The 9,813-nt window shown below is 54.8% G+C and overlaps 1 long non-coding RNA gene across 1 annotated transcript; it reads right to left on the bottom strand.

Moving 5' to 3' along the window:
• Positions 1-3,209: 3,209 nt before the first annotated feature.
• On the bottom strand, positions 3,210-9,222 carry LOC309884647. Its single transcript, XR_014318653.1, has 3 exons — positions 9,157-9,222; positions 4,131-4,419; positions 3,210-3,281 (listed from the first exon to the last, which is right to left on the bottom strand). It is a non-coding gene; the product is annotated as an uncharacterized lncRNA (long non-coding RNA).
• Between the last annotated feature and the right edge of the window lie 591 nt (positions 9,223-9,813).

Raw genomic sequence — 9,813 nt, 5'->3', positions numbered from 1 at the left:
CGCTGCTCGCTTCGCCCTTCACTGTCCAGCAAGCCACTGATTTATCTCCAGGTGCCAGTTATTTATCTCCACCCTCAGCTGGGGAAGAGAAGACACTTCTATTGGCAAGTTCGGGGGGCCTCCACCAGAAACAGAAGTGAGGGGAGCACCAGGGCCCAAGGGAAGAGCTATTTTTTGGGGACCGTTACAGAGCTTTGGGCTCACAGCACCCACACGGCCTCCTCCCTGCAAGGTATCACAGCCCCCGAGAAGGGACTCAGCACGCTGAAGCAGTGGGAGCAGCTCCAGCTCCCATGCAAGAAGCTGGGGGCAGCTCCACTTGGATCACACTCTGATTTCAGCAGGGGCTCTTCTCTTTGGCCCTCTGAATTCCCCCTGCCCAAGCCCTTGCTGTCTGCATGCACCAATACCAGCCCGCCTGGGCTTTGCAGCCCAGCTAGCACCACACACGGGTCTCTTTTCCAGATTCCCTTTTAGCTGTTTGCTAGCCCCAGGGGGAGGAGGTAGTTTTTTCATCCCTTTTTACAAGGTGATTAAATGCTGCATTTGTAAAACACTTCATTCTGGGAAACAAATTATGTAAAATGCACTCAGTGGGACCTAACACGAACTGATACCATCAGCTAGCAACAGGGGCTCTGCTTCCAGGATTTGCTTTCTAGAGGCAGCCATGGATAAGCTGCTGACCTGCTGCAGCCCAGGACAGGGTCCCACCAGGCACAGAGCTCTGATCTGGCCCTGTCACAGTCTCCTAGTGACCTCGAAGCCTGCAGGTCCCATGGAAAGAGCCAGCTGGCTGCAGGCACCTACCTCCCAGGTCACGTCCGTGCTGGGTGAGCTCTGGTCAGCTCGCATGCCGAGCAGGACAGTGCAGGGATGGGCCAGCCTGGGCAAGGCTTGGGCATGGTGCAGGGCGGCTATGGAAAGTCTGGATCTCCTGCTGCTGCTTATTTTAGCACTCACAAGGGGTTTTCAGAGCTCTCCTGCTGCTGCTAGCTCCGCTGTGGCACTCCAGGCACGGAGAGCTGGAAGAAGAGCAGCTGGATGGGGTTTCACTCATCTCCAAGCAGCTCCAGGGGATGCAGTACCTGCCCCCAGCCCAGCAACTACAGCAAGAAACAAACCAAACTGGACCCAGCTTTCCTCATCTCAGATTGGAAACGACGCTGCTTCCCTGAGGACAGGCCACTTGTCAGGGCAGGTGGCTGCAGCAGAGGAGAAAGGAGCTCTTCTTCTGGACAGGCTCAAGGATGCCCCAGGGCAAAGCACCGCGGGAAGGTAACGTGCTGGATTAGAAGAGAAACCAGCCTTAGAGCTTGCCTCGTGTGTATTGCTGATGAAAAAGGAAGAAGAGCGAAATCAAGATTTCCTGCCCCCAATTTGCTGACTCAGTAATGACTCAAGTGACTAAATTTAGCTAGTGAAGAGCTCAGCAGCAGGGTGACTGCCTGCTGGCCTTTTCTTAACCTTATTATGAGACCTTTCAAGTAAACCCTTCCCTGGCTCAGAAGGGATTCTGCTCACGCTCCAAGGGGATTATAAACCACCTCTGAAAGCTGGGAGAGAGACGTGTGTACGTCCACAGGTACACACACGGCTTCCTGGTGGCGATGCAAGACCTGGGAGCGGAGAAACAGCACTGGAGTGCATCTCGCTTGTGGAGTCGTCATGGCAACAGGAAATTTTTAAAAGCAATTAGGTGTGGGTTCATCTGCATGGCTCAGAGGATCGCAGAGAGCCCTGCCTCTCCTCTCTGCAGCTGCTGCGTGCAGGCAGCAGGGTCTGGGGGCTCGGGGCTCCGCCGGTTCAGGCAGATGGGGTGGTTCTGGCTGAACGTCCGTGGGCAGAGCCACGAGGGCTTTGTGAACCAGCCCAGTGCTGGTGTGAGCTCAGGCTGGCTGATGGAGGGGGAGATGCCCCGCAGGAAAACAGCCCAGACCCAGGTCTACGTCTGCAGCTGGGGCACAACGAGGCAGAGCTGAAGACTTCCTGACCGGAGTGAAGTATAAATTTCTGACAGCAGCGATACCATCAACACAGCCTGACCTGGCTGCAAGCTAAGCTGCCCCCGTGTTTTAATAAGGCCCGTTCCTGCGAGGTCAATCATTACCTAACCTCCCACAAAACCTTCATTGACCATTCTCCGAGAAGACAGGAGAGCAGCTCATTGCCTGCACTGCCCGGCAGCTCCGGGTTCAGCGTGTGGGTCCCGCAGAGCTCCTCTCCTCCACAGCCCCAGGGCAGGAGCTGAGGGAACCAGCTGTTGTGGTTTAACCCATTTTTAGGAGGAAAATTAACTCTATTCCAGCTGAAACCAGGCCATCTGCCTGCCCCGAGCCGCCCACACCTCCCGAAGGCTGCTGACTCGACCCTCGGCTGCTGCAGGAGTGGGAGCAGACTGGTGCACGTTCACCTCCACGTGGGCACGGCGTCAGCCCTTCTCCAGATAACACCACACACTCTACTTCTCCCATTCCAATCGCACTGCAAGGGCTTTTTTCTCTTTTCTTTTCTGAAACTCAGTCCCTCCTCCTCACTGCTAGAAATCCCTCTGAAGTTTCTCCTCACATCTTTTCGCTCCCCTTCGCGATTTCGACATTTCCCAGGCTCTGTAGTGGATGAGCTGCTGTTCCAGCTCCCCACCCCACTTCCATTTTCCGCTTATTTTTCTACATTGCCTGCTCCCAGTGGCAACTCTGGCCACCAGCAGATTTTTGGCCATTTGATGAAACAATCCTCACTCCAGTGTCTGTGTGCGAGTGTTGGTTCATGGCTGCTCCAGCCCCTACCTGAGCCCAGCGCCAGCACTCGTGCATCTTTGCACCAAAGAGCTTCCCGGAGGCCCTGAAAGCTGCAGAAGCATGGATGGCCTGGTGTTCGTGCCCTGTTTTAGCATCTATCTCCCCCTTTTTTATTTATGAACTAGAAATGGAGCTTTAGCTTCTACCAGAGCAAAGCCAGAGAGCAAAGAGGTGCTGCAGGGAACCCACGCGTGGGGCTCTCATCACGCCAGCTGCATGAGTCAGCCACACCACAGCCTCCCCCTGCAGCAAGGAGCTGCAAGGATGAGCACCAGCGTGAGGAGAGGGGAGAGGAAAAGGGAAGCTTGTGCAGAAACGGCACACGGCATCCACTCCACGCGGGCGGCTGGGTGGGAAGCCAGCTTCCTTCTCTGTTCTTTCTGCCTTACAACTTGCCTGCAGGGCTGGAGAAGGCTGAGTTGCTGCTGCTTTCTCCCAGGCTGGTTCGCTTTCAGGGTGAGAGGGGTGGGTAACGTACATCTGCAGAGGGGAGATAAGGTAATCAGGTACCTCGACTGCCTGGGATCTTATTAAAGGAGGGCTGGCTGGCGAGATCCTATCTCTGCACAGAAATATCTGCAACTTTATCCTCAACTGTAACGTGAACCAAAACAAATTGGATGACCAGCACGGCCACTTCGGGCTCTCCTGCATGGCAAGGTGGGCAGGGAGCAGAGGGGAGGCCACCCCAGCACAGCCTGGGCCCTGGCAGAGCAGCAGAGCAGGCGGGTAGGAGGCAGCGCAGCTGAGACAGCAACACGGCAGGATGCTGCTGCAGCAGGAGGAAGTGAGGGTGTAAATGCAGGAACGAGGGAGACCTTGTGAAGGACGAGGGAAGGGCCCGGATTCAGGCTCGTATGCTCAAGTGCACCACAAAGGGTTTGCAGCCCAAGGGAGCACTTGAGAAAGCAGCTGGCTTTAATGTGTCTCGCAGGAACATCTCTCTCTTAGGGACCCCAAATTACAGCATGTCCCTAGGGCTGCTCAGCGAGCCCACATGCTGATGGAGGAACATGCAGCAGCAATCTGATGGCTAACAGAAGCAGCAGGGCCCATTCCTGCTGCTCAGGACACCAGGATTGCTGCGAGGAGCCAGAGCAGGGCTCGAAGCTACAGAGCTGGGTTTCAAACCCTCTGGTCCCACATTCATTCAGGGGCACGGGGACAGGGGCAGCTCTTGGAAAACTACCACCCCAGCTGCAGCCCCAGCTCCTCCCAAGCAGGTTTGAGCCCAGCAGGCAGCGCTGGAGCAGCCCACCCAACCATTTTTCCACCCTAGGCTGACCCCTGGGGACAGCACAGTCAGTTTTTGCCAGGTTCGTCACTCACCTCCCACCTCCCTGCTGCAGCAGAGGGAACCAGGCACCACACACGGGCTGGCCACCAGCCTGCTCTGCAGGAGCAGATGAAAGGCTCCTTTGTTCCTCCACCTGGAGCACAGAGCCAGCCTGGTTCTCGTGCATCTGCGGGAGCCAAGGCCATTGGGAGCAGGCTCTCTTGCTGCAACTGGGCTGCAGTTGATAGGGGGACCTCTGACCGCTCTTTACAGCGTTTGCAGGTGACTGCATGCAGCTTCCCTCCTTGCTCTCCAGCAGAGCTCTCCACCCATGCTGGCAACCTGGGAAGTGAACACAAAGACAGATGTTCATGGGAGGGGTGAACCTACCTGTGCTGATAGTTTGGGCTTTAAAAAACACTGAATGTCCTCCAAGGAGGAGGGACCTGATGCCGTGCCCAGCTCGTGCTCCCACCAAAGCCAGGGACAACGCACATGCAACCAAAGCTCAGATCTCCATCTCCTTTCATTGTGCCCAGGAAGCGTCCTAACTGCTCCTGCCACCAACACCTTGCCACAGTAATGCAAACTATGTCAAAGCAGGAGGTGCAAGAAAGCTTCTGTCAGCTCCTCTCCACCCTCTGAACACCCCAGTCAGCTGCACACCACGCTGGAGGGATCACAGCCTGCCAAGAGGGGCACGAAACCATCCATGGGATATGCAGAGATCTAGGAAAATGTTGTGCATCAAAGCAGACAGCAAAGTACACCGTCAGCTGGCGTTTAGCAGGGGCTGATGTCTCTGCTCCCCCACGGAGGGTAACAGCCCAGACACTGCCAGGGCGACTCCCAGATACCAAAGACAAGTTGACCAACAGATCTGGGGAAGAAGTCCCGCAGCCTGAGATGATAATTTGTGCTTTTCGAGGTGGGATTAGCCAGGCCAAGAGCCTCACTTCAAGCAGCCCTGCTGTTCTGGGCTCCACGCTTCCTCGCTCAGAGTTAGTTCAGGCATTTCTGCATCCTACAGCAGCAGAGACGAGGAAGGCCCTTTGGGTGAAACAGAGACTGGAAAATCTTCAAAGACGATGCAGAGAGGACGTTCCTGCCTATTACCTGCAACTGGAGATATGCTACCTGACTTATCCAGGGCAAATACAGCTTGTCAAGAGCAATACACTCACTGAACTGCTGGATGGCTCGGTCCATGCCGACAGTGGTGGTGTATGAGAGGTAATCAAAATGCTGCTGCAGAACCAAGATGTAGCAGCTCCACACGAGCTCTCTGAAGCCGATGGGAAAAGGAAGGAGGCAAGAAGTGCTGACAAGCCAGCGCCGTCTGTAGCAAGCAAGAACAAGGACTGACATGCAGCTTAACCAACATATTAGTTAACACCATGAAGGAACAAAAAAAAGTTACAGGGGTGAAGGAAGAAAGCTGTTTCCCCTATAAACACCCAGAATGTGATGCTCCTGGACTTCGTATCACCAGGTATATGACGGGGGGGCGCACCCTCTGCACTCAGACCATTTTGACAAAAGGACTCAGAGCAGCATTTAGATCATGATGTCTAAATGTCATGAGAAGAGGCATAGCAAAGGGCCAGGGCTACTTCCAGGTGGGCCAGGTCAGGCTCTCCCCGTAACGCTGGGCAGGCCAGCGAGCTGCAGGCACTTCTCAGCTCTGAGCAGTTCTGGGATTCCCTGGACAGATCCCAAGGCAAGCACCGGTGACCCAGCTAATTACTTGTAGGAAATTACTCTGCAAATGCTGGCTCATAATAAATGATTGTGCTCCATAAAACCCTTTCTGAACCAGCTGTATCACACAGGTGTCCTCAGGAGTAAAAGTGCTTAGCAAAAGCAGCATGAACTTGGCACGAGAGGTGAAAGCAAGACCCAAGCTGGCAATGCTGGCTTTAAGACAACGAGGAAACATCCAAACAGGAGCCACACAGGACCACCACCCCATGGGGAGTCCCTTCAGCAGCTCTGAAAAGGGTTTGTCAGGAGATTTGGCATCGTGTGGGTTGGTTTCCCTCTGGTCAATGGGAAAGCAACATGCAGGAAATTCCTATTTCAGTGAATTTGGAGAAGGGGGATCTCACATCCCATGTCCCTCTGCCTTCCTGGAGCGGTGTTCTCTCCTCTTGGGTTAGCACATATCACAGACCCCAACCTCTGTGGGCAGATGGCTCTCTGCCTTCGTAGCAGCAGGCTAATAGGGAAGCAGTAGGGGCCAGATGCTCCTGCCCTCCCACGTTGAGCGCGAGCAGCAGCGGCATTTGCTCACGTCGGCACCGAGAGCCACCGAAGGCAGCAGGAAGCAACGGTGCCAGCGCTGACGTTGAGCCAGCGATGCTCAGAGCCCTCTGAGAGCTCTCGGAGAGGATGTTATCCACTGACCTGCTGCACCAGACAGCCTCTGCCGCTCCGGGGCTGCTTGCAGAAAGCTGGAGGCCTCCCAAGCACCAGCTACACCTCGCGCCTGGCTGCTGTGGCTTCCTGACACGGTCAGACTGCGGAAAGCACCCAGGCAGGGCAGCCTGGGGCTCAGCCCGGGGGGCAGCAGGAGCTGTCCTCTTGGATTTCACCACCCCCACAGCTCGCTCCACTCCAGCAGCAGGCACGGGGAAAGGAGCTCCACGTTTATTCCTGCACAGCGACAGCTCTGAACTCACTGAAAGCCGCTGTCGGATGCTGTTTAAGGCCCACAGCTGCCCCCGTGCCCCAGTTTGTGCCCCGGGAGCAGAGCAGGGACATTCGGCCACTGAGGGATTACAGCAGGCAGGGGGTGGCAGGAGAACGTGGCCCTGGCTGGGTAATGAGTTTTGCATTGTGCTGCATTAACCCAGACTAAATTACCTTTTATGCTGCTCTGCCTTGGCTAATAGAACAACACAAACCAGCAAGCAGCAAAAGATAACTTCGTCCTTCTGATCGCTGTCAAGGGAAAACAGACCCTTTATTCTCAGCCCGTGCTGCCAGTGCAAGGGCAGGTTTCTAGATCCTCCAGGTGCCCCTGGAAGGAAGCTAAGAGTTAAAGCTGGCAGTGCCTCACTCCCTGTGTCACGAGCACCACGACAGCCGTCTCACTAGGTGGAAAGGAACAGCAAGCGCTCCTAATTGAGCTCCTAGCTGGTTAAGGAAACACAAGTCTATTTAAAGGAGTCAGAGCCTTTTTAATCTTCCTTCTCTGAAAGAGAAAAAAGCCTGCATAAATATATCTAACCAGAATTAGAGCTCAACCCCTAGAGAAAGCCCTGTTTGTCTCCTTCAGCCCATTGTCCAGCATGGCAAGGGCTGTTTCTCTGCAAAAGGCAACATTAGCTAATTGCTATTTGAAGTCTTCCCTCCTACAGAGCGGAGCAGCAGCAGCCCCTGCTCCCCTCCCATGACAGCTCTCTGCAGCACACGCTTCCCACTCGGGCAGCAAGTGATCAGCAGTCACAGGGCTGGATCCTGCTCTCTGAGGCAAGCCACAGCTCAGACCTGAGAATTTGGAGGCAGGGGGGCAGCCGGCCTTTCCCCCTCGCTCCCTGCTTGGGGCACAAGGGCCATGATATGGGATGGACCTACAGCCACTACAGGACCTGCCTGCGGGGCCAGGCTTGTGCCAGTGTCCCCCACGGCACCGCTATCAGAGGGGCAGGGAGGGAGCCCCATCTCGTGGGAAATGCTGCAGCAGCATTTCTCTGCAGAAACAGCTTGAGTGAGTGCAAAGGGAAAGCTACTGGAGACAGAAAGGGGGACAACACATCTCCCGTGGAGCTGGAAAGGGTAGGGAGGAAAATATCCTCCAGCAGAAAGGCCTGCAGCCATCATCACAGATGAGTCAAGGCAGCAAGGCAAGAGAAATGTAAATAGGAGCACATCTGACTTAAAGTTGGGCAGCGTTAGGGATGCTTTTGCCTAAGCTGGTGAGAAAGCAGTTTGTCAGAAGACCAGGCATTTGAGTGATGCTTACTTGCAAGATTGTTTTTTTAAAGTGATTACTACACAAAAAAAAAACATAAAATTGCCTCATCGTGAGCCACGATGATTTTCCCTTAAGAAATCTTTGATATTCACTGTTTCCACCGAGCTCTGCAGAGAAGAGAGCCCTTCTCTGGAAGAGCAGGGCACAGCCAGGGCTGGGGGGAGCGACTTTCTAGGAAGAGAGAAGGGCTGGGGAGGAACGTGGCACGGCACTGCCCTCTTTGGGCAAAACCACCCGCTGATTGCAGGCTCGCCACTGTCTTTGGTTCAGATGTTGTGCAGAACTAATTTTCTTTGCATCCTGGTGAACACGAGTGACTTTGCTCCCTCCCTACAATAAGTGTGGGGTAGGAGGTGTACATAGAGAGCTACTGCCCGGCAAATAACAGGCAGCTGTTTGCTCAGGCAGCCTCGCCTGTACTAACAGATGGTCAGGAGATGCTCTCCTCCTCCAAAACTCACCCACCCCGCTCTCTATCCAAGCCATGGGCTCGCCGAGCCTTGCCACCACTGCTGGGGGGTTCTGCTCCTCAGTGGGAGAGCACCAGCACCGATTCGTGCTCCTGGTCTGCATCTCCAGCCCTGGCTGGGAAATGAGACCCAAGCAGAGCAGGGTGGGTGACTGCACGGGTCCCTTTGCCCAGCCCAGCGCTGAAATCCCTGCTGAGGACTGGGGCTGATGGCAGGCAGCTCAGGACAAAAAGCTCAGCAAATCCCAGCGCTGCAAAGGGCAGCTAACTGCGTTATTGGTGATGCAGGAATTGGGAAGAGTCCCCTTCCGTTTCATACCTCTTCGCAGCTCCCCTGGGAAGCAGTTCTGTCTTCCCAAGTGGGACAGCCAGCGTTGAGGACAGGCGCTGGCCTCCTCTCTGCAAGGTTATTTGCTAAAGGAGCCACGGAGCCAGAGGTTTGAGCTCTGCTGCCTGTTTGTATACATGATAAATTGTGGAGCTTTCTTTTCTCTTTTTCCCCTTTATAGGAAAAAGGCTTAGTAAACTGACTGCAAAAATATACAGTAGAAAGAACATCCTGGAGCACGGTGGAAACAAAGAGCAGAGGATGGAAGAGAACAGCAGGTGATTTGGTTGCTGCAGATCTTACCTTCACGTGACCACGCAGAAGAGGATGTGTTAATGGTGGTAGGCAACTGTAAGTGTGGCATGTCCGTATCTGCAAGCACGGGATTTCTCCAGATACCTGTGAAGGAAGAGAAAGCAGATGAATTCATTGAAAGAATTCCCTCAGGACCTGAAGAAAATAGCTGGGTGGAAGAAATCCGTCCGCCTCCCCCACACAAGCGTGCAACGCAGCAGGGTGCAGCTCAGGAGGCAGGCACGCTGCCAGGGCACTACCGTGCACAAAGAAAACCCTTCAGCCTTTGCTGTGGTGCTCGGGGATCCCACCAGGAGACACTTCCCTGCTGGAGGCAGAAGATGCAGCCCTGCAGCCCCCTCGGGTGAGGCAGCAGCTCCTGCAGCATCCACCAGCTGGCCCTGGAGCTAGCGGCCAGCTCTGATGCACCATTCCCAAACCACAGCAGGGACTGGGAGCTGCTGGTTTGTTAAAATCAGCCATTTGGCAGCGCCTGCTCTGGGTAAAGGGAAGAAGCTAGCAGTTCTCTCCAAACTGGGAGCCCGTGGGTGCAATTCAAAACCTCTTTTCCAGCTCTCTGTGTACCCGTGGTACAAATGCATGCATCCGTGCCCATATAGGGCCCAGAACAATGTTCCTGCAGTTTCAGTCAAACTTCTGTGCAGG

This window comes from Aythya marila (genome assembly GCF_965140915.1).
Source record: "Aythya marila genome assembly, chromosome: 17".
Taxonomy (NCBI): domain Eukaryota; kingdom Metazoa; phylum Chordata; class Aves; order Anseriformes; family Anatidae; genus Aythya; species Aythya marila.
Note: the sequence above shows the minus strand (reverse complement) of the source record. Positions and strands in the feature narration are given on the sequence as shown.